We start from the raw sequence: 25,052 nt of genomic DNA, 5'->3' as shown, positions 1-25,052 counted from the left end.
AAAAGCAACCATATTTTTAGCTAAAATGAGTTCTACTAGAAGGACCCCAAATCTTTTATTTGATAAATGGAGCTCTGCAAAGACCTAAAATGGCCCATTTGCTCTGCTGGTATGTAGCAGGTCAGGGCAGTGAAGCAAGGTGCAGAAAGCTGGGCTGGAATCCTGGCTCCCATTGACTGTGGTCTCTGGTTTGTCACTGTTCTTTTCCTCATCTGTAAAATGGGAGAACGGGGTGGTTCTGGGGAGACCATGAAAGAATGCTCTTGTGTGCACAGCACAGTCCCTGGAGAGAAGTGAGCCCTCAACACATGGTAGCTCTTGTATTTAGCTTCCTGATCAAGCATAAACATAAAGGATAATAAAGAAATAAGACTAGGGTTCTGCAGTCAGTTTTCTTGTTAGAGAAATCTCTGCTGACAGGCTTCTAAAAGGCATGAACTATCTTTCTCCTTGGTTCCCTTTATGCACAAGCTTCTCTTCCACACTGTGACTAAGAAGCCTGTAATCTGAGTTCCATCTTGAATCCTGCTCAGCGGACCTGTTTCCTCTCTCCTTGCACCGCGCAGCTCTCAGCCGGGCTGTACCCATTCATTAGAGGCTCCGAGGCTGATAAGGAAAAGAGCGGCGCTGTGGGTGGGGAGGTCAGCCTGCAGGGAGAAGGACCTGTTCACGCCTTCCTCTGGGGCAAGTACAATCCTGCTGCAGGGGCAGAAGGCTGGCGGTATCTGCTCAAGTAGTAGCCTGATACTTTTCAATGCAGAACCAGCCATCTTTCGGCTGCAACCTCAAAGGACAGCCGCCCTAGCTCTGCTCAGAAAGGCAGCACCTCTCCTGCTCACCAGGTGGGCCTGCCTTGCCCAGCGCTCCTGCTGGCACAGGGAGCAGAGCTGGTCCCCACGCCTAGCTGGGCTGGGACGGGAGAGTAAGGATGAGTCAACCTGTCTCTGCTTGGGGCCAAGAGGGCTCCCTGTTCCAAGGGCAGACAAGGGGGGAGCTGGGAAAGAAGTCTGCATTGGGGAGCACACTCACCCCCAGGGGCATGTCTGAGCAGAAGCTGAGGGGCCAACTGTGAGGCTGGGGTCACCTACCAAACGGTGGGGACTATTCTCCACTAGGTCCTCACCAGACCAGAGGGACACAAACCCTGGGGGGTGGGGGGGGGTGGGGGCAGGAGGGAGCACAGCTGTGGGCAAGCTCCTTGCTCCCTTCCCGGCCTGGGACCCCCAGCTAGAGCAGCACACCTCACACTTCAATGCGCATGCTCTGAGGCATGGAGAGCTTGCGAAAATGCAGATTCGGGTTCAGCGGATCTGGAGTGGGGCCTGAGACTCTGCATTTCCATCAAGAGCTCAGGAAGGCCGTGCTGCTGGCCCACCTTTCCGACTGCAGTAGGCCGAGAGAGCAGAGAATAAAGGACAATACAGAAACAAGAGCAGGGACTTGCAGGGCAACTTTCTCTCGACTTCCATGATGTCTGGTGCTGTATCTCTTGCCAGAGGTCATTTAGAGCCTTCTCGATTCCTCGTGGCCTTTCAGGTTTCTCCTGCATGCTCTCCTGGCGAATGAATGGGGTCTAGGGCAGGGCTTGGAGATTTGGACCTGAGTGACACCAAGTGCCTGCCTGGAGCAGCCCTGGGAGAAAGACCGGAGTCGGGAGGAGCAGAGCTCAGCTGGAGCAGCTGGGAGTGGTGGGGGGCAGGGAGGGCAGATAAGGGAGAGAGGCAGAGAGGAGCACTGGACACCGAGTCCAGGCTCTGACCCTCATCAGCTCTGACACGTGGGCAAGCTGACCTCTCTGAGCCTCAGTTTCCTCATCTCTAAGTGGGGATTATAACATTTAGACTTCAGGGTCAGAGTGAGGATTAAATAAAGCAACAACGGGGAAAGCATCCAGCGGATTACCTGGCTCGTCATAGCATCTGATGTCCGATACATTTTGAAATAAGAAGTGAAGCAGCAGGCTTAGCCCGTGCAGGATCTTGACAGCCAAACAAAGGAGCTTGGCTCGTGCTGCCCAGAAGCCAGACACGAATTATTCCCAGCTCTGCCATAAGCAAGCCCCTCCGAGAGATCTGCTGAACCGGCTCTGAATAATTCCAAGTGCTTACACGGAACTCAGACAGATAAAATTAGAAAATTCAGAACCAGCCCTGAGTGCAGCCCTCTCGCTAGTCCCATTAACCTGCACTGGTGTGATTCCGCAGCCCCAGGATGTTCTGGGATAGTTGACCAGGTCTCTCTCCTAGCAGACGCCAAGATGAGCAGCAGGTGGCATGGGGCTGCACATGACCAGGGCCCTGGGGGAGAACACCCAGCCTGGGCCTGGGGCCTTGCATCCCACGGCCTTCCAAATCTGAAATCCGATGAAGCTAAGAAAAGAGAGGACCCATTTTGCAGGGTCCTCGCTAGGAGCCCTTAGTAAAAAGCAGCCCCCAAGATGAATCCTTTCCAGGCAAACAAATGCCGCAGAGGAGGCGGTGGTGGCAGCGGACGCTGCCAGGCAGGCTCCCTGGGCGGGGCGCCCCCTCCCGTCCTCATGCTCCGTCTGTCACGAGCCTGCTCAGCTACAGAGCCGAGGCTGCTCTTCATGATTTTTTCTTTTTTAAAAATAATATTTAGAAATGGTTTGGGGCCCGGAAACTTAAACATTTCCACCGAGTCATTTTTTTCCCGTGGTGTATTTTTTTAAGTAGATAAAAACAAGGCCGGCATTTCACAAACAGAGCGAGAGGAAATGGTAAATACACTCCCCATCAGCGTGGAGAAGTGCTCCTTCCCTTCCCTGGAGAAGGCCTGTGAGGGGCTGGGCCAGAGGCTACGGGTTCCTCCCGAAGGCGGGAAGATCTAGATGAGTTTGAGGGCTGGGGAAGCATCTACTCTGGGGCTTTTTCCCTAAATACGTAGCCCGTGTCCCGCCCCTTCCCCTGGAACTCTCAAAATCCAGCGGCAGCTCCATGCAGCCGGCAGCAACGTGTCTGTGCTCAGTCCCAGCTTTGCAGCTTGCCACCTGGAGGCCTCGGGTAAGTTCACGGACCTCTCAGGACCTGGGGCTCCTCGCCTGGGAATGGGCCATCCCAGGGCCCATCTCACCGGCTGCCTGCCTCGACCTTCAATGCGTGCGTGTGAGTTGTTCAGACCCCACCCACCCCACCCCAGCTCCTGCAAGCTGACCCAACTCAGTGCATGCCAACCCCATTCTTCCAGCAGCTCAGGCCCCAAACCTGGAGACGTTTGTGACTCATCTTTCCCTGTTAAACTCCGCAGGCAATCCATTTGCACATTTCATCAACTCTACATTTAAAATATATTCAGAATCCAGTCACTTCTCCCCACCCCACCACTGACACCTTACTCCCGTGGCTTCCTGCATCCCGACTGTGCCAGTAGCCCTCTTTTACTCTCCCTCACACAGCCTCCAGAGGAGTCCTTTTAAAACACTTACGTCGGATTATGTTTCTCTGCTTGAAACCCTCCAAAGACTCCTCATCTCACTCAAGGTAAGCACCAAGGTTTGCCCGGGCCTACACGGTCCTATGTGGTCTGGCCCCAATTCCTCTCTGATGCTATCTCATCTACTTCTCTTCCCTTGCTCACTGGCCCCCAGCCACGCTCTCTTCTTTGCTGTTCCTTGAACGTGCCAAGAAGGCTCCTGCCTCAGGGCCTTTGGACTTGCCATTCCCTCCACCTGGAACACCGTTCCCTCAGAAATCTCGTGGCTCCCTCCTTCACTTCTTCAGACTTTGCTCAGATGTCACTTCGTTAGAGAGGCCTTTCATGAACCACCTGTATACAAACCTTCCATCACTTGCTACGCACCTTTTGCTGCTTTATTTTCCTTTTTAGCCCTTATTGCCAGTTAATATGATCAATCTTTGTTTCTTTACTCTTTTTTCTCTCCTCCCTTTAGATGTGAGCCCTAATATGTAGCGTCTTAGTCCCTTCGCTCCATTGCTGTAGTCCTAGTCTCTCGAAACATGGCCGGCATGTAGTAGGTGCTTTATAACTATTTATTTGATGACTGTCTCCCTCCCTCCGTTCCCATCTCCCTCTCCTACCGCTCCGCGCTGTAGCAGGACGATCTGCCTACAACGCACATTTTATGACGTCCCCTCGCTTGTCAAGAACCACCAGCAGCCCCCTCGCTGCCCACAGGACAAAGCTACTGTTCAGCAGAGAAGGCCCTTGTAGTCTGGGCCCACCTACCCTCAGGCCCTCTGCTGCCATCAGCAAACCCTGTGCTCATGGAGTGGTACTCTGTCATTGTTCCTGAGCAACGCTCTTCTGCTCATGCTCTTCCTTCAGCTCAATGCGCCCTCCCTTCCCTTCTCCACCTGTCAGACGCTCCTTGTAGGGGGTTGAGTGGTGCCTCCAGGATGGCACGTCCATCCAGAACCTGTGAACGTGGACTTTATTTGGAAGAAGGGTCTTTGCAGATGTAATTAAGTTACAGATCTCCAGATAAGATCATCGTGGATTAGGGTGAGTCCTAAATCCCATGACAAGGGTCCTCATAAGAGAAGGAAGGAGAGAAGACACAGAGGAGAAGGCCTGTGAAGACCGAGTGGTGCAGCCACAAGCCAAGGAATGCCTGAGCCTCCAGAAACAGGAAGAGGCGAGGAACAGATGCCCCCTGCACCCCCCGAGCCTTGGAGGGGCACCAGAACTATGAGAGAATATATTTCTGTTGATTTAAGCCACCAAGGTTGTGGTAATTTGTCATGGGAGCCACAGGAAACTAACAGACTCCCCTCCCAAACTGTTGTAGACACGCAGCCCTCCCTTCCCAGCCCTGCTGCCGGTAGAGGGGGGCCTTGTGTAGCAGGTGGCCTTGCTTCCCTGGCCAAAGCTGGCTGGACCAGGAGGAACACCTGGCCCAGGCTGGGGCCTCAGAGCGTCACAGGTATTGGAGCTGTACCAGAGGTCAGGGGCATTGGTGGGGTCACAGGTAGTGGAGCTGTACCAGAGGTCATGGGGCATTGGCGGGGTCACAGGTATTGGAGCTGTACCAGAGGTCACGGGCATTGGCGGGGTCACAGGTATTGGAGCTGTACCAGAGGTCACGGGCATTGGTGGGGGAGGTCATCTAGGCTAAGAGCTGGGCCATGGGGTATTGTGGGGAAGGAAGCGTAGGGAGAGGAGGTGGGCAACACTGACAGCAAAGGAGACCAGGGCCTGAGGACTCCCCTGCTCCCACGGGGAAGGTCCTGCTCTTTGCTCCCAAGATCCCCTTGCATTCCTCCAATCTCCAGCCCCTCCCATTTTTCCTTGACTGGACTTTTCCTTGAGAAGCCTGCTTTTCCTTGCAACCCAATCAACACTAAGTTGGCAGCTGAGCTCCAGTGTCACTTCTATGAAAGCCTTCCCCGACTCCACCACGTGGGGAGACAGGGCTCCAGTTTCCAGGTGCCCTTGGCTGCATGTCCCCACCAGAGTCATCATCACTGTCAGCCATGTTTGCATGCCAGTCTCCCCTAGACTGAGGTCCTCCAGACATGGACCCATCTTGTTCTGTGTGTCCTGATTTCCCAGTTAATTACCCAATGGCGTGCAGTGTCTGGTGTAGTGGATAAACAGATGAATAAAGGAAGGAACACCACTCAGCTCTGCCCGCGAGGACCTTCCTGCCAGGGTGGGAGCCCGCTCTCACCCACACCATGGCAGCAACATCCAAGAAGCATGTGATGCGTGCAGCAGTCGCCGGGACAGGGGTGGGAGCAAGTAGAGGGCAGCCCTGAGCCCGGGGCGGCCAGGGAGGGCTGGGGTGGGAGGGAAAGGAGAAACTGTAGAGGCCGTGGTGCAGGTGACAGTGCTCACTGGAGTTGGCAGAGGGCAGTGGGGGCAGGGAGGACTTCTGAGTGCAGAGGACAGACAGGCAGCACTTGGGCCCATGGTGGAGACAGGGCCTGACCTGAGCGGAAGTTCCAGGTGGGAGGTGTCAGTGGGGCCCGTCCTGGGCCTTTGGTAACTCATCCACTGAGCTGACGTCCGACAAGGTACGGTGCCGAGTGCCAGCTATACAGCAACGACAGAGAGCAGAATTCAGAAACCAGACTGGAGCTCTTAAGAGAACAAGACTTGCGTCTGCCATTACAAGGACCAGGACAGGTTATGTGCTATACATGACCAAAGCATTTGAGGAGCACTTTACAGTTTGTAAAGTGCTTCCTCACGTATTAGTGATTACACAGTCATGTGGTATAGTGGAAACATGGTGACTGTTGCTGCGGAAAGCCCGAGCTGAGATCTTGCATCCACCGCTGGGGGGCTGCACGACCTTCGGCTCATGACAGCCTCCCCGAGCTTCGGCTTCCTCGTCTGCAGAATGACAACGGCGGCCGTGTTTATGGAACCCCCATGTACTCCAGGCACTGTCGTAAGCGCGTTTATATGGAGTGACTATTTGACTCTCAAAACGAGCTATCAAATAGGTACTATTGTTACTCCCATTTTGCAGGTACAAAAACTGAGGCTCAAAGAGGCTAAGTAACCTGGCTGAGTCACACAACTGCTCAGGATAAGAGACGGGACGGGAACCCAGTTATTCTCGCTCCAGAAGCTCGTTCTCAGCTGTAACGCTAAACTGGTAGATAACGACAGCAGCCCTGGCGCCAAGGTTTTGGGGAACCAATAAGATTAACGCACATGTACATGACTGGTTAGAGGTTAGAGGTAAACTGGCCATTGTTATTCTACTGTCTGATGCTCACAACGTTAGAGCATTTGTTTGCTTTAGCAGATGCTGTTGACAGATACCGGGCATTGCCATTGGCCTGGCCTAGAGGTCACCCAACACAGTGACAGTGGCCCTCTGCCTGGGGGCATTCTCTCTCTGAGAGAGACATTTGACCAGCAAACAGGGCAGGTCCAGAAGTGCTGGGCTGCTCACATCCCAGGAGCACCCCTCAGCCAAGGAGGATGCGGGTTGGTGGATAAACACCCCATCAGTGGAACAGTTCTGAGGCGTGCCCCACACAGCCCTTCAGAGGGTCCCCAACAGGACCAAGCCCCAGCTTCCCACAACAGCTCTCTCCTTTCTCTGTCTCACTCCCCACTCCCTCCTAATGCTTCCTGGAATTGCTTCCCACATAATTGAGTGTCATCACGGTCCTCCCTTGGGGTCTGCTTTGGACGACCCACACTAAGGCAGGGATGCAAGTCAGTTTGGAGAGAGAGGAAAAGAAGAGATCTTGCCGGTCAAGGCTTGAGACTGTTCTGCGCAGATACTGCCATAGAAAGAGCTGGAGAGAGGGGGGCCTCCACAAGCCCTCCAACAGAAGGGAAGGTCCCAAGAACAGGGAACATGGCCCAGGTCTCCCTCATGCTGGTTCTCAGCTAGGATAGCCCCCGAGCCCACGTTTCACCTGACGCTTCAAAAAGATTGGCCATCAAAGGGTTTTGGCAAGAGCCCCCACACCTCTGGAGTAGACGACAGGGGCATCCCTTCAAACTCTGGGACCTGAGCATAGAACAAACTCGAAGAAGCTCCCTTGTCCAAGTACACCGAGGTCCAGCTTTACGAGGCAGTTTTCTTTTTCTCCCCAGCCTCCCGCACGCCTCTCTTCAGAGGCCACGCTTGTTTGGTTACTTAATCCCAAACCTTTTGCACCTTCAAAGGGCCCCTTTGTGTCCGGGATGAAGCGGAGCATTTCTGCCTTGTGGACACGATTTTCCAAATGAACTTCCAAACACAGAAGAGCCCAGATTATCAACAATCCGCCAGCATCGTGGTTTGGGCCGACAGAATAAATGAACAGGAGGCAAGATGGAAAACACAAAGAACCATGAATTTTCAGCAGGTTCCTCCAGCCAAACACTTTGCAATTTCATTGGAAAGCATTCTCAGGGGGAAAGAGACCAAAGAACATGGTGGAAAAAAGCAAATCACTGGCTCATCTTCCCTTGACGAGTTGGTCAGGGGAGAAGAGGGCCCGGCTCTTGAATAGGGCTGAGAGCTGGCCAGCATGATGGGGAAGAGGGCTTTGTCACCTCCGAATGAGGGTGGGCTGGGTCACAGCCCCTGGGCCGGGTCCCAAAGTTTCCCTGCACATTTCATTCATCACTGAAGCTGCAGAAAGACTGAGAACAGAGGGCATCTGGCTGGAGCCACCCTGGAGGGTGAGAACACAGTCGGAATGAAAAAAATCACACAAGATTTGAAAAAAAGAAAACAAAAAACCTGGCCATGAAAGAATATGTTATTCAGAGCTGACCCAGTTGCCAATGGTTCAAGTTCCTCCAGTAAGAGGCAGGATTACCGAAGAGTCAAAGCTTGGCTGTGGGGCCAAGCTGCCTGGGAAGGAACCCCCCAGCTCTGCCCCTTAGAGGCTAGGTAACCTTGGACCTATCACTGAATCTTTCTATGTCCCTCAGTTTCCTCATCTGCAAATCAGGCCTGATGATAATAATCGTACTTACTTCTGAGAGTTGTCTGTGATAAGTGAATGAGCAAATACACCTGAAGCACCTGGAAAAGCGTCTGGCCTAGAATAAGTCCCCAACACCTGTCAGCTGTAATCACAACGTGGCTTCAACAGACAACAGCTCCTCGCCACTACGATACTCTCCCAGGTGCAATAGAATAAGAGTTAAAAAGGCAAAGCAGCCTGAAAGCAAGTCAGGCCAAAGAATCCCCTGAAGGAGGAGACTGTGGTGCCCGGAACAAATTCGTGGATGACCTTACCTGTGCGCAGCTCCGTCGGAGCGCAGACGCCACTCGCTGTGTGGGCCACAGCGCAGGGGGAACTCTGAGGTCCGTCTGACGTCCCCAAGCTCTCTTGGGTGTGGTAGAAAGACCCTGTTAGACTGCAGATCAGAAGTGTGGTGGAGACGGGGGCTCTGTCCTCACAGAGGAGATGGCACCCCCTCCTCACACCGCATAGCAGCTCTGCCATCTGGTTGTGCCTGTCGCTGCCGTGGTCAGTGCCGTGGTCAGTGACAGGAGCCTGGCCCCCTGGGGCAGCAGAGGGGCGTGTCCCAGGCACAGTTCACAACGGGGAGCCAGCCGCTCTGTGGTCGGTCTGTGCGCGGGTGGCAGGTCTCACACCCACTTGCCCCTGATGGCAGAACCCCGCCCGTCTCCATCCTTCACTCGAGATAAGGGCCCCAGGCTTGTCTCTGCAGAGGTGTCTTCAGGGGTGAGAAATGGCCATTGTCACGCCTCCACTCATCTCAGACAGACACACGCACCCCAGCTAGACCCACGGTTCTGTGCCAACCTTCCTCATGCACCCCAGAACCCCAACTTTTCATCTAGACTCCTGTAGCTTGGGAACGAAGCTGGAATTAAAACAAAGACAAAGGGCTGCTATCAGTAATTATTTCTGAAGTAACAAGCAGCTAATTGGGACTCAGCGTTATTAAAAACCTAAACTGCAGGCAGTAATTAAACCGCAGCTAACGAGGCTGTCCACACGGGGCTCCGCGGCCACCGCCGCCACCACCCTCGTCCTAGCGGAGGGTCTGCTGTTGGAGGACGTAAACGGCTTCTGCACAGCCCTCCGAGAGACATTAGCCCCCAGAGATTCCCGCTGGGGGAAGCTGGTGTGGCCAGGCAGGGGGCGAGACAAGGCACCAGGGAGAAGCCCAGGAGCCTGTGGAGGTTTCTAGATCGACGGCCGTCCCTGTCAGGATGGGGACATCAAGCCGGTGGGAAATGGCTGCAGGGTACTGTCAAGTCGGTGGGGGAAAAGCTGAATCGACTCTTTTATAAGTAGATTTATTGAGCACCTCTAAGGCATCAGGAACTCTGGGAGACGCATTTATAAACATTATTTCATTTACTCCTCCTAACAGCCTTAGGAAGGAGGTGCCATGAGGAACCCCGTTATAGATGAGGCCGCTTGGCTCAGAGAGGTGAAGTCACCTGTGGGCACTCACCTGGCCGCTGCACAGAGTGAAGCCGGGGTCGGAACCCAGAAGGAAGGGGGCGCCTGGGTCACGTTCTTGCAGTCAACATGACAAAGTGAGACAGGTGTGGGATCCGTGGGGACAGCTGGCTATGGCCACTTTCTAGCTGCCAGGTGAGCTTGTCAAGTTACCCAAACCTTCGATGCCTCAGTTTCTGCATCTAGAGTGGGGACAATCAGGCCTGTCTAGCAGGTCTGCTATAAAGACTACACAGCACGTTGCATGTCAAGCCTTCAGCACAGGGCCGGGTGCACAGTAAACACTCAGTAAAGGCCAGTTATTATTAGAGATGCTGTTTAGATGCCCTCGGAAGCAGTACTGAGCGTTGGATGGAACTCATCGTCTGAGCATGGCAGAGTTTGTGCAACAGCGGGAGTCTCAGCAGAGTGTCTGTCTGCCTGTGTCCCCTTGGGAAGGGGGCAAACAAACCCAGCAGGCTGGCTCCATTCTGAAGCTACTGCCCTGGTGTCCGGGGCAGCGGGAGGCTGGCCAAGCTCCCAGACAGCCTGTCTCGGGCCTGCAGCACAGCGCCGTTGCCTCACCAGCTTGTAATGAGCTGCGTCTCCATCCTGATTAGGGGAACAATCCTCACTCAGAAAGACTCGGGGGAAGGAAGTGACAGCGTCGTGGGGACAGGGCATAACCTTGCCTCCCAAGGAGGGGCTGGCTTCTGGGGAGCTGGTGACTTGAAGGTCACAATCCAAGATGGTGCCCATCCCTAAGGAGGAGGCTGAGCAGAGCCCACCGGAGCAGGTCTGGGTCAGAGTAGGAGACGTGTTGGGGCCAGCCCAGGGCTCTGTCTGCAACCTGGGAGGCAGCTGCTCATGGGCTCTTGTTTGCCAAGAAGGGCAAGCAAGGAAACCAATGTTCTCTGGGTACCTTCTGGGTACCAGGCCCAATGCCAGGCCTATGACATCATCACCGTCCTCAACATTGTCCTATTAAACAGAATATTAGGGCACCATCTTTTCCAAAGCTGTGGATTGCAGCCCATTGCTGAGTTATGAAAACAGTTTAGTGGGTGACGAATAGCATTTTAAAAATAACATGATAAAAAAGAAAGAAAATTTCGGAGCGCACTGCACAGAGCAAGGATAAGCATCGTCTTGCAGAAGTTTCATTTCTTTAATGTGCGTATGTGAGAGTTTGAGAGTGGGGCTGTAAGGGGGATAGAAACCGTGCCCATTTCATAGAGTTGCTGTGGGGATTGAGTGAGTTAGTAATTTCAGTGCTTACAGCAGCGTGGCAAAGGCTGCCAGCTCTCACCTCTGTTCCCTTGGAGACAGTTCAGGTTCCCTATATCCACCAACGGCATCCTGAGTCTGTCTGTCTCAAAGGTGATCTCAAGCCATGGGAATAAGCTTAGTCTAAGCGCGGGGCAGGTAAAAGTCTGGTAGAATTTATGCCTCCGGAGTGACCTTCAGCCTCTGAGGACTGGGAGAAGATGCTGGATAAACCCCACAGCCTCCTCACCCCACAGGCAAGGATTCCGAGGCACGTCCCCACCCTCTCTCAGAGGGCGCCTAGCCGGACTGAGCCCCACTCGCCCACAGAAGCCACGACCTTCCCCATCTCCCTACCCCTTTCTCTCTCCGCTTCCTGGGATCCCCCCCGCCAATAAACCTCTTGTACCTATATCCTTGTCTTGATGCCTAATCTTATTGTGGATGAACTCAACTTAAGCAGATTCTGGCACGAAGGAAGTGCTCCATAAGTGTTAGTTTGTGAGTCATGTTCATCTTGAGATGGGATCTGTGCAAATGCTTTATACGCATCATCTCATTTAATCTTCACTCCAACCCTATAAGAGGAACTGTGATGGTCCCCATTTTCCAGATAAGGAAACAGGCCTAGGAGAGCTAAGCACCCTGCTCACAGTTACGTAGGTAGAAGGAGGGGACCCCATTCTGAACCTATGTGTGGTACCCAAGCCCTGTGGTTACCCTCTGCACTCCGCCGAATCCACACAAGCATCCTGCCAGTTAGCTACCACCGTTACTCCCATTTGACAGAGGCGGAGATGGACCATTCAGGAAACTAAAGCACTCAATTCCCATGCTATTCGCTGCCAGGCTGGGACCAGCATCCAGCATTCCGACTCCTGGCTCCGTGCTTCCCAGGCTGCCTCCCAGCACCCTGCGAAGGGCAGGCATGGGCAAAACCCCTTCCCTCAAAGAAAAATCCGCTCAGAGGAGCCTGGCCGGCTGTTCAGCAAACCTGCGGTATGGGAGAGAGGTCAGATGCGGGTGAAAAGAAGGCAATTTTAGCAGGCTTACTGGGACTTCCAGACGGAGAGAAGTCTGTTCCAGCGCTCGTGCCTCAGCTTCTCAGCCTGTTAAATGGGGCCGCTGACCGGATACTGAGTCCCTCCACTCACTGCTGGCTTCAACATTCACCTGCCCATCCTTGTCTCCAGCAGCCCCGCCATTCCCACCAAAGCACCATGAGCTGTACGTGCCTGTGGTCCGAGCTCCATCTGTAGAAAGTTCACCCTGGTTATTCACTGCCCATCTGCCGTGTGCCAGGCACAGCGCTAACCTCTCAGTGCCTCCACTTCCTCATTAGTAAATGGAATAATCTCAGTATCTGCTTCATGGGTTGTTCTGAGGATTAAATGAGCTAATTGTGCAAACCACATATCTGACAAAGGACTCATATACTCTCAAAACTCCACATTCAAAAGCCAAACAATCCAATGAGAAAATGCACAAATGATTTGAAGAGCCACTTTACCAAAGAGGCTATACAGATGGCAAGCAAGCACGTGAAAAGATATCCCACAATACTGGCTATTAGGGAAATACAGAAGAAGACCATGATGAGATGTCACCACACACCTATTAGAACAGCTGAAATAACACCAAATGCTGGTGAAGATGTGGAGAAACCGAATCACTCACACATCGCTGGTGGGACTGTAAATGGCACAGCCACTCTGGGAAACAGCTGACTCTCTCTTAAAAACCCAAACATACACTTACCACATCAGCCAAACAATTGCACTCTGGAGCATTTATCCCAGAGAAATGAAGACTTATGTTCCCACACAATCATATGTGAATGTTTTAGCAGCTTTATTTGTAATAGCCCAGAACTGGAAACAGCCCAGATGTCCTTCGATGGTTAAACTGTGGTACATCCATGCCTCGGTCTATTACTCAGCAACATCAAAGGAATGAACTATTGATACGCACAACGTGGATGGATCATGCTGAGTGAGAAAGAGCCAATCCTGAAAGGTCATATGCTGCGTCATTCTATTTAGACAACATTGTTGAAATGATGAAATGATGCAAATGGAAGATATACTAATGGTTGCCAAGAGTTAAGGACGGTAGAAGGAGAAGGGTGGGTGTTACCGTAAGGCGTGGCATAGGGAAGATCTTTGCCGAGAGACACTAGATCTGTGTCTTGATTGTGGTCGTTACACAAATCCACACAAGTGGACACAGAACTATACTCACGCATCCTCATTCCAATGTCAGTTTCCTGGTTTTGATACTGTTGTGTAATTACGGAAGATGGAACCATTGGAGAGAACTGGGTGAAAGGCACAAGGGATCTCTCTGTAGTGTTTTGCAACTTCCTGCAAATCTATAATAATTTCAAAATTAAAAAAATATTTTAAATGAGCTTGTTAAGAGTTTAGATCCGTGCCTAAGTGGCCACTTAATCAACATTAGCTCTCATTATTATTATCTCATTTCCATTATTACTTCATACAAGTCATCTTATTCAATGCTCACGATAAGCTTGCGAGAGAAGTTTTTTTACCCCCATTTTACAGACTGAAATACTAAGATTCCGACATAGCAGTTAACTTGTCTAAGTTCACATATCCAGAAAGACCTAGGAACTGAAGCTCAAATCCACGGTCTTCTCACATATATGCAAGTACAAAGACCAGTAAGATAAAAATCTTTGCGTCATTGAGGGTAAGTAAGAGGGAAGGGCAATAAGGTAAGTAAGAGCTATAACAAACCCAAGCAGAATACCATAAATGCTGTATAAGTTCTATGGGAGGGCAGGAGAAGGAGGAGTAAAAAATTCCAACTGAAGAGATTTAGGAAGGCTTCCTGGAAGAGGCGACATTTGGGATTCTTTGAAGAACGAGTAGGAGGTCCATAGGTATGCATGGGGTAGTGGTGCAGGAAAGGGCATTCCAGGCAGAGGGAACCTGATTGTCAAGGGGTGGCAGAGCTTGGAGAGCAGTGACAAGCCCAGGGAGGCCAAAGCAGCTGCCAGAGTGCTGTAGTGACCAGAGGCAGATGCAGACACAAGGAAAAGCAGAGGCAGCCCCTGAGGAGAGGCTGGGGACCGGGCTTGTTCCCCCAGCCTTTGCTCACTGTGGCCTCCAAATTGGAGTCTGCCGTGGGAGCCGGAAGACCAGTGTCTAAACTGTTTGTGCAGTTAAAACCGCACAAGAAGGGCCAGCCTTCTGTTTATGCTGCAAAAGCCAGGCAGAGCCCGCGGGTTCTGGGGTCCCAGGAAGCAAGGAGCCCTTCCATCTCAGGACTCAAGACAGAGTTGTCCAGGGTCCTCCCCATGCCCAGCCCCAGCAGATCCTGAAGGCAAACCCCTGCCCTTTGTGGGCTTTGGAAGTTTATCTTCCAACCGTCAGTCACGAGCTGTATCACCTCGGTTCTCGTTATCTTCCCTCCCCGACGATAGCCTCTGTGTGGCCAGGAGCTAGGAGTCTCTGGCTCGTCGTTGACCCCAGCTTGGAGTGGGCACATAGAGCTGTCCATATTCAATTCCACTTGACTGATCCAATACCAATTCATCGGGCACCTGCTAAACGCAGTCCCTGTGCTAGGGACCAGAGGCGAAAGAACGAGATGCAGTTCCTTCATGGGAAGAGACAGCCACAGTGCACCCACCGGGCGATGGCGGTGCCGACTGTCCAGAGGCAAAGGGATGAGAAACTACCCTGGACTGTGACTGGTGGAGATAGTCACTTCTGCGCAACTTATCTTAAGAAATGTGGAGGTGAAGCCTCCTTCTCCATGAGAATGGGCGCCATTGATCGCGGTGTCCAGAAATTGCTAATGACGCTAAACAGAGACACAGGTGATGCTCCCACCACAGTAAATGCATGGCAGTGGTGACGGTGAGCTCTGTAACACTTTTTGCCAAGGTCATGAGCGAAAATTGGATGTAAGACAAGCACAATATAGAAATGTATTAAGGAATAATACGTTTTAGGTCATAAGCCAAAAAAGCAATGTATTTTCTGCAATTCAACTTCTACAGCCCTAAAGTGAATTATCTGAAAAGACTCTAGGGGAGAGACATCTTGTAGTACGTCATCAGTATGTCCTTATTCAAGTGGACATAAAAGAGGCTCAACTGAGAAAATTGTGACAAGGCTGACTGACAGGACAACTGTGTATTAAGCACGGGGTCTTCCAAAAGGCCTCTCTTGATGAGCAGTCTTGACTCAAGCTTTGGAGGAACGAAGGTGACTCTGATGGGCAGTGGAATGAATCACAACATGTACAATTCCTTAACTAAACGTTTACTGACTTAAAAAAACGTGGAGGTGGCATTTGATTATCTGTGGGTCTTTGCAGTCAGGATTGTGGCTCAAATAACCCCCTCATCTCTCCACGTCCACTTTGATTTGCCTCTACCAGGCTGTCCCTGGGGCCGGGCTCAGTAGATGCTTTGGAAAATGGATTTTGAGCTGTACAGGGCACCTTTTCGAGATGTACACTCAGGCTTCGGAAGGAAGAATTGGACTGAAGGGAGCAGCTGAGAGGGAACTCAGAGATGCCCCGGGACAATTGCTTTCCACCTGGGCTGGCTGGAGTCAGAGGGTTCCACAGACGTGCCCAGGTGGGTGGAGACTGCCCTGGGGAAGGTGGATGCTGAGGCCCAGGGCTCAGGGTCTCTTCCCGCTTCAACCAGAAGAGCTCACTGTGACCTTTCTTATACATCGAAGCTCCAAATACAGTGGAAGAAAGGTTCCATAATTTAAGGTTTAAAATCCACTAAGCTACTCCAACACCACCATCATCATCGTCATCATCATCATCTTTACAATAGCTGATTTTGAGTGTTTCACACGTGTGAGACACTGTTAAAAGCGTGTTACAGGCATTATCTCATTTAATCCTCATGGCAACTTTAAAAGGTGGGTATTATTATTATTCCACTACATAGGAGAAAACAGGCCCAGAGGATAAGTCATTGGACCAAAGCACACAAAGCGTAAGTGATGGAGCCCGGCTGAGGACTCACGCAGCCAGCACGTGAGCCCGCACAGCTGTCCACTACAGATTCTGAGGAAGGTAAGGCCCAGAGAGAGGCAAAGACTTGCCCCTTCCCTCCCTCCCTCTCCATCCTTCAGTGTACCTTCCAGGACAACTCACAAGTGGCTTTATGTAGACCGTCCCTTGGTTACCAAGCATCTGTGCTCCCCAGCCCAGAGCGGCTGAAGGAGATGGAACTGCGACGGCCGATCTGCTAGGGGGGCCCTGTCCTGAGTGGGGCTGGGGCTCTCTCTTGGCCTGTAGCCTCATTTCCCACCCTCTGCTCCAGAGGAAGGGGAGGACTTCCGGCATGGCATTCCAGACCCTTCACGGTCTGCACTTATCTGTCTGTGCAGCCTCACTTCCATTTTTTCCCCTCCATTGTCTCTTGCTATTGCAGGTATGTATCCACCCTGTTCCTTTGCCATGCTGCTCCCTCTGCTGAGAATGCCCTTCTTGCCTTGCTAGTGTGGCATACTCTTCCTCAGATGTCCCCTCTCTAGGGCTCTGACCTCCCTCCCGAGGCAGAACCAACCACACTCTCGCCAGCATGCTCCCTGTCCCAGCACACACCGCCGGTGCTCTGACCAGTGATCCGCTCCACTTGCTTGACTCAAGGACATGCAGATGGTCCCATTTTTACTTCACTGAAACCAGGATGGTTCTTACAATCCATGCTTCTGATTAATGTAAGAGTATTTCTTGCTGCTGAATTGCTGTTATCAAATCAATAAACTGTTTTGTAATCGATGTTGTCTTAGGATCCAGGAAACACAAGACTTCTCTGTCTCCCTCCAGGCTGAGCTCACCTGGGCTGAGGGCCATGACCTGTATGTCTCTAGAACCCCCGTGGGCCAGCACAGGGTGGCACAGAGGAGAGGCCAGATGATGGCAAGTCACAGTGCTCATGGTTGCCCTTGGCGCCCCAGTCGCCATGAGAGGCCTGTGGGGCTCTGGGCTCCAGGGCATCCAACAGGCCAGGGTATCAAGCCTTGAGCCATTTGCCCACTGCCCAGTGAGTTCATGCAACTGCTTCACGGCACATGCCCTGCAGAGAAACATGGGCAAGAACGCAGACTTCATTTCCCTGGTGCTAGCTTTCTAGTGCTGCCATAACAAAGAACAACTGACTGGGTGGCATAAACAACAGAAATTTATTTTCTCACAGCTCTGGAGGCTGGAAGTCCGAGATGGAGGTGTCAGTAGGGTTAGTTTCTTCCGCGGCCTCTTTGCTTGGCTTGTCGATGGTCGTCTTCTCTCTGTGTCTTCACATGGTCTTCCCTCTGCGCATGTCTGTGTCCGCATCTCTTATAAGGACACCTGGCATGTAGGATTAGGGCCCACTCCAATGACCTCATTTTAACTTAATCACCTCTTTAAAGACCCTTTCTCCAAATACAGTCACATTCTGAGGTATTGGGAGTTAGGACTTGAACATACAAATTTGGGGGGGGACAAAATTTCGCCCAAGCTCTAAGCTTGGCCAAGCTCAGCAGGAAGCAATTCCAAACCACGCCACACTCCATGCCCTGCCTCCTCTTTTCTCTCACAGAAGTAGCCACAATAGCTGACCAGTCCCTAGGCCTTAGCTCTCTTGAATTTCCAAGAGAATTTTCCAGCATACCCTCTTCTGATTGGTCTACCCTTCGCTGTCCCCATCTATTTAGCTCCTGGCTCCAATTGCCTCCTTTCTAGACCTTCCAACCAAAATCTCCAGTGGCAGTTGCCCACCACTTCTCCTCTCAGAGCCTCACCCTCTTGTATAACATACGGGGATCTCAGACTTGACACGATCCTTCAAGAACATGGGACTTGGCTTACCGTTGTCCTTCCCTTGCCTAAGGCACACGTCCCTAATCCATCACAGCATGCTTTCTTGCAGAATCCAATGCCAGGCAGCCTCTGTCAAGTGGGCGGGCTTGTGAGCTGGGTCATATTCGCAGTTGTAGGCCTACACGTCCTCGAAGGGACCTTCTGGTCTGAAATCCTGTGGATCTTTGGGTACAACATCCATACACTAGGTTGTTTTGGGTAGTCCCAAATTTATATAATTTTTACTTTCTTTAATAGAAGTAATTTATAAATTGCATAAGTAACTAAATGTGTCTGGACTCTTTCGTGGGGAACATTTGACAAACCCTTGGAATCTGGGCCCAACAGACGCACCCTCAATATGGCCTGGAGCAGATGACCAGGAATCTGGCTTATCTATTAGGTGGCCCAAGAGAGGAACAAAGCAATAGCACTGGTAGGATACTCATTCATTCATTCCTTTCACAAACCTTTTCTGAGCGTCTCCTTGCTGCTTGGCACTGCTCTAAGGGCTGGGGATTCACACGCAAAGATAATGATAGCCCTCGTGGTGGCCCAGGTGCTAGACCCAATGGCATCCTTTCTGTATTTAATCCATTATGGCCTCAGTCTTGGTACATTTCCCTTTCTGTAGGAAATATTACTAATTGTCCACTAAAATTCATGTTCTCCCTTCCATAGTATGTGGCTGTCCATGTGAAGGGGTTTTCCAGCAATGGCTACAATTCCCAGCCCTGCCCACATCTAGGTGTGGCCATGTGACCCCACTGGCCGAGTGTGAGAAGAGGTGAGAGTCACTTCTGGGCCGAGGCTTTTAAGAAGCAGGTGGGGCTTCTCTACATTCTTTTTCACCTTCCATTGGCTAGATGCAGGTTACTTCGAGGCTCTAGAGAGGAAGGTGAAGCCATAGGATGGAAGGAGCCTGGGTTCCTAACTCACTGGGTGGAAGAGGGCCACCCATGGACCAGAAATGTCAGCCTTGGACTATTATGGGGACCAGACATAAATTTTTATTGTGTTTGAGCCTTTATCCATTTGGGGATCTTTTTGTCAGCGAAGCTTACGTTACCCTAACTAACACAACATTTAAGTGAAGTCAGTCGCATTGCTACACTGGTCCAGACCCGTCTTTGTAGCTCCATTGCCGACTTCAAACTGCTCTTGGATGTGGGTACCCAAAGGAAATGTTCATCAGCCAGGAATTAGCCATACCTCTAAGCCAGATGCTTTTAACTCAGGTTATGAGGGGTACATAAAAACTCGGTGAAATAAGCTTTCAAAATTTGGGAGAAAACTGTAAAGCTTCTCTGAGAAATTCCCAGGCACCATATTTGTTTGCCTGGGAAATCAGTCTGGGTCCAGGACAATGTTTTAAGCAGCCAGAATCCCTTTGTCTGGGTTTCAGTACCTGCTAGCTGTGGCTCAGTGAGGGAGTAAGGACCACCTGGCAAAGAGAAATTAGCAAGTAACGGGAGCCCAGCCCCCAGGCTGGGTTAACAGCATGAGTCAGAGTGCTACAGAAATAAAGAAATCCCATTCATAAATTTTCCCTCGCCCCAGCTTAAGAGCTTTCAAAGTCATAAAGTCTATATAAAGCCAGAAGACCTGCAATTGTCCAATTAGAGGTTTTATCCAGGAAAACACACATTTTCAAAGTCACTGTTTAGTCCCCATGCCAGGAGTGTAGTTGGGCTAGCTTGGTGTGCCGGGCCTCTGGCTTTTCTAGAACTTTCCACTTCAGTGGGACAGGACAGAGGACTTCTCAGAGCCTCTCACCCCGCAAGGTGCAGTTCATGAGGGCCATAGAGACACGCAAGGCCAACCGTTACTGTGAGAACTCAGGAAAAGCTAGAATGTACTTAACCAGCTCATCTCGGAGGGGAGTCGCAACTGACATTTACTGAGTGCTTACTATTTACTATTCCTGAATGCCAGATCCTGTGCTAAATACAGAGCACACATAATTGCATTTAATCTTTATTGCTGCCCTACAGGAAAGGGTCTATTTCCTTCCATTTTCCAGATAGGAAAGTGAGGCTGGCAGAAGTCAACCAACATGCTCAAGGTTATATGGCTCAGTGAGTAGCAGGGTCAAGATTTGAACTCAATACTTCAACTTCTACATTCTGTTGCCACTCCTGGGCCCAGGGGCTCTCACTCTCTCCCTGCCCAGCCATGTCAGCTCTGTTGGGAAAGACATTCAGATGGAACCTAAGGGAGGGCATGTCATTTCCCAGTGGGGGCTAGATTGACCAGTGAGGGGAGGCAGGCCTGCAGAGAGCCCCAATATTTTCCAGGCACTGTGCTAGTGTTTTACTTAGATCATCATGCTACATCCTTATAACAGTCCTGCAAAATCAGTATTATTCTACCCAATTTAGAACTGAGGCTCAGAGAGGTGAAGAGCTTTCCTGAGGCCACGTGGCCGGGAAGCCGTGGAGAGCCTGCCTGAACAGAGTCCTCGCTCAGAAACACTCTGCTAGACGCTGAGCTCACCCACCTACGTGTTGTTTGGCTTTGATTCTTGGGAGGGAGTCCTTTTGTGTCAAATTCCAACTCTAGTTGTGCACAGTTAATTGATAGCGTCCCTGACAGTCCTGACACACTGAGGATGGTGTGGCTTCCACACCCACACTTACTTTTAGGCCACTTACCAGCTGAATGATCTAGAGAGTGTCCCTAAGCCTCTCAGAGGGGACAACGTTTCTGCTCTCATGGGACTTTGCATCTGGACCAGGGGTTGGCAAACTCTTCCTGTAAAGAGCCAGAGCATGAATATTTTAGGCTTTGGGGTCCATCCAATCTCTGAAACTACTCAACTCTGCCATTGCAGTGTGAAAGCAGCCACAGATGATACGCACATGAACGGAGAGGGCCAGGTTTGATCCCTGGGCCTAAGTATGCAGCCCTGTGATCCAGAGGGTTGAGATCTTCCACCAGGAAGTGTTCAATTCCCATTGTGTAAGGGCTATAAAGGAGAGGTGTCACGGGGCTCTGAGAGTTTATTCCCCCAGGAACTGGTCTCAGCAAAGATGGCAGATTGGACAAGGTACTCCCATGAGTCAGGGCAGAGCTAGGACTGGAGGTCAGGCCTCCTGCCTCCCCCAGCACACGCTGTCTCCCTGGCCATCTGGGAATCTTCTCCGGAAGTTGAGGCGGGTCCTGTGCAACCCTACTGGAGGCGCAGTGACAACGGGAGGCACTCAGAGAGCCCAGGGTCTCTGCAAAGGCCTGGCTTAACCTCTGACTGGGCCAGAGGCTTCCTGGAGCAGAGTGCTGGCTCCTGCCTCTCCAGCGGGGCCCGGCTCTCACGACACCTTTTGGAAAGCCCCTCCAGCAGCTGCAGCAGCACGTGCCGTGTTAATTGACTCAAACCCCAGCTTGTAAAAGCCAAGCTCGCAGGCAGAGGCAGAGGCGCGCGGCGCAGGAGACGGCAGGAGCTGCTCTTTTCTTCTCTTGCAGCCACAAAAGGAAATGTTGGCGAGGCCTTGGGAGAAGGGGTGGTTGGTGGGGAGGGGACGCTGCTGGATTTAATAGCAGGAATACGAGTCGTTTGTCTTATTGTAAAATAGATGTGTGTTTGGAAGCGGAAAACGCTCTGGATCCTTTTTTTCCTCCCCTTGCAGGCATGAAAAGCCTGAGCAGAACAAAATGCTGCTGATTTCGAGGCTATTTTGGGCGGCTGTTGCTGATTGTCTGCTTCCGAGGCCCTCGGCACACGCTACCTTCTCAAAGAACGGTTTTAACAGATTGAAGTGGGGAATGAATGAACATCTTGCTGCTGCTGCTACCACCACTGCCATCAGAGCAGAAAGCAGTCCCCAAAGGCCGAGCCGGGCCCGAGCCGCTAGCTTCTTCCCTCTCCCCGGATGCCCACCCCCCCCACGAGTCCTGCCCCGCGGTGCTTGCTGGCGCCTGTGCTAGGCTGCCCACCCCGTGCCAGGAAGCTATTTACCAAAGGAAATAACTCTGATAAGGGGATAAAAATAGCCAGCAATGACGGAAAACATTTTGTTGAGACATCTGTTGACAAGAGGGGAAATAGAGCTGTGAAAAAGATAGGTGGTGAAGGGCACAGAGGGAGCAGGGGGCCGACTGTGACAGTCCAGGGCTTCCAGCAGTAGCTGGGACAGAGCCCAGAGGCCAAGATGGCCACAAGGATGGCTGGCTCCAAATGGCCAATCTCCCCTGTGGGTCTGCAGCCCCAGTCCTGTGCTATCTCATGTGGCCTCAAGGCAGTGCGGGAGCGCCAGCCGGCAAGCTCCTCCACGTAGGAGGGATCCGAGGTCGGGCGTCTGAAAGCAGCCCCATGAGGGAAACAAGGGGAGGGCGGGCAGAGGCTAACCAAGAGCTGGCTTTTGGAGGTCAAGTTCCAGCTCTGACACTTGGAACACAGTGACCTTGAACAAGCGACTTAACCTCTGCGAGCATCCATTTCTTTATGTGATAACTGAAGATAGTGTGAGCCCCACGTCACAGGGCTGTGGGTGACAACACCTGCCTGCTAGTCCCAAAGGCGGCATCATGCAGGTCACTAGGGCTTTTACAAACAGTGACTGAGGGCACTCTCTGTGTTGGGCACTGTCCTGGGAACCCAGATACCTGGATGAGGAAGATGAAGCCCTGCTCTAAGATGCTTTAACTCCCTAGGGAACGCAGCAGAGATGGGAGAGCCCCTCTTAAAAATACAGAGCCAGCACTGCTCGCCCTGAAACAGCTGAATTGAGTGGCCCCAGACACTTTTCCTGGGCCACAGAGACATTCCTCCAACTCTGTGTGCCTACCCTGTGCTACACACCGAAGAGGGAATGGTAGAAAGCTTCAGTCTGCCCTTTTGAAACACACAGCCTGGTGGAGAAGACAGGCCGGTAAACAGATACACGTCATCCAGCACAAAAAGGACCACAGCAGAGTTAGGTTTAAGAGGGAACCATGAACGCTGCCGTGGGAGCAGCAGGGAAGGGCTCAAGGAGGAGGTGACATGAGCTGAGTCTTGAAGGATGTGCAGGAGCTGGCCAAGCAGTGAAGAGAGGAAGGCATTGCCACAAGAAGGAATAAACAGCAGGGTGTTTGTGAGGAAAATGTCCATAGTTGGGAATGGCTGGTGTGCTACACACACGGACTGGCGATATTCAACACATTTAGTAATTGGTCTGGTAAGGGACCAGACATTCAACAGATGTTGGCCACAGCTCTGGATAACAGGGTCCTAGAGCCCCTCCCTGTGGCAGGACCTTCCCTGTTGGTTGCTGGACTGTTGGGAGGTCTAGGGAGTCATGACAAGGCTGGATGGTTGGAGGTTCTTAGGTGGGGGCCACAGAGAGAGCTCAGCGTGGTGGGTATTCACCAACTGGGTTAGAGGTATGGTTATACCAGTGTGTACCAGCTAATGTCTGCCCCAAATAGAGGTAGGAGTGGAGGGAGAGGAACCCTGGGTATGGGAGATAATGGGGCATCCCAGTGGGCAGAGATCGCGGACCACTATCGTGACATTTGCCAAAACACCTCCATTTGTAATCCGTTTATACATGGATCTCCCATTCAAGATTTCATCTGGAGGAAGTATTCTGATGTTAAAAGGGTGATTCCTGCAACCTAGGCTCTGTTCTTTGCTGAGCGTGTTGGACACCTGAATTCTGCCCTCCTTGGCCTTCGCATTTGCCCCCAAACTGTGGAAGGTGTGTGTTCAAAGGTTCTGAAAGCCATCCTTTCTTCCCATGGTGACCATCCCAGCTGAGGCCTCACCATCTCTTCTCCGGACGAGCACAGTTATCTCCTCACAAAGAGCCTTCCTCCTTCCCGTCCTGCCTCCTTCAGTCCATTCGCCAAGTGACAGGCAGAGTGATCTTTCAAAAATTCACATCTGATCATGCCACTGCCCGCCAAGAGTTCCCCCTGGTTTTCAGGAGAAAATGCAACTTTCTTAGTGTGACATCCAAGGTCCTTTGTGACAAGCTGTCTCTGTAAAGTCTACCCCACGTGAACTGTGCCTGCCCCATAGAGGCAGGACAGACCCATCAAGGCAAGACTTGTGTCCGAGTCAATCTGAAGAGGGGCTGGGTGTTCTTATGGGCTGAATTATGTCCCCTCAAAATTCATACACTGAACTCCTAACTCTCGGCATGTGACTGTATTTGGAGATAGAGTCTTTACAGAGATAATTAAGTTAAAATGAGGACTTTCGGTTGGGCCCTACGCCAATCTGACGGATGTCCCTATAAGAAGAGGAAATTAGGACACACGGACAGACCCCAGGGGCACCAGGTGAAGAGGCAGTAAGATGGCGGCCATCTGCAAGCCAAGGACCAAGGCCTCAGAGGAAACCAACACTGCCAGCACCTTCATCCTGCACTCCAGCCTCCAGAACTGTGAGAGAATCCATTTCTGTTGTTTCAGCCTCCCAGTCTCTGGGGTTTGTTATGGCAGCCCCAGCAGACTCATACAGGTGACAGGAGAAGCCGACAGTAAGAGCAGTCAGCTGGTCCCTTTGTCAGGCTGCTTTGGCCTGATGCCACTAAGAATTTGCATTTTACAGTCTCTGTGCTCGACTGCATGCTAAGCCAGTAGACTTACGGTCATATTTGGCTCTCCACATGGCTGTTCTATGGGACATGAATTCAACAAGGAAACCACGTGAGCTTTGCAGACCCTGCAGCAGTTATATTTCCCCTGTGTGACAGACACAGGGATGCAAGGCTCACCTGCTCCTTCAGAAAAGGACCTGGCGCCCAGCTGCAAGGAGCGTGATAGGCCTTCAGGAAGGCTTTTCTCAGGGCGCCCCAGCCAATGCCTGAGCAAGGCAGTGGAACAAGGACCCAGACATCTTTGTCCCACACAGGACCCTCTGATGGCAGTCCCTGCTCGGGCCCTTGCTCTTTCCTGGGCTGGCAGAGGCTTTATCCATTCTGCATCACAATCTGATGGCTCCGTCTGCACAAACTCACTTTCTGCCCTTTTCTTTGCAAGGTGTTACTCCCTGGGAATCCACTGACCCTCTCGTCTCATCTCGACCTGGAGGATCCAGCCTGCAGCACGCTGCAAATCAATGCCTTTGTGACCGGAGGATCAACTGGTCTCCAG

General features: G+C 51.8%; 1 protein-coding gene and 1 non-coding gene across 2 annotated transcripts in view; one reads left to right on the top strand and one right to left on the bottom strand.

The window, feature by feature from the left end:
• NAV2 (neuron navigator 2) overlaps positions 1-25,052 on the bottom strand; it is a 706,055-nt gene that overhangs the window by 463,755 nt on the left and 217,248 nt on the right. The window lies entirely within an intron of this gene.
• On the top strand, positions 14,900-15,034 carry LOC123279210 (small nucleolar RNA SNORA1). Its single transcript, XR_006517127.1, has one exon. It is a non-coding gene; the product is annotated as a small nucleolar RNA SNORA1 (small nucleolar RNA).

Source organism: Equus asinus, chromosome 20, assembly GCF_041296235.1.
Source record: "Equus asinus isolate D_3611 breed Donkey chromosome 20, EquAss-T2T_v2, whole genome shotgun sequence".
Taxonomy (NCBI): domain Eukaryota; kingdom Metazoa; phylum Chordata; class Mammalia; order Perissodactyla; family Equidae; genus Equus; species Equus asinus.
The sequence above is the reverse complement of the archived record's forward strand: the minus strand, read 5'-3'. Positions and strand labels throughout refer to the sequence as shown.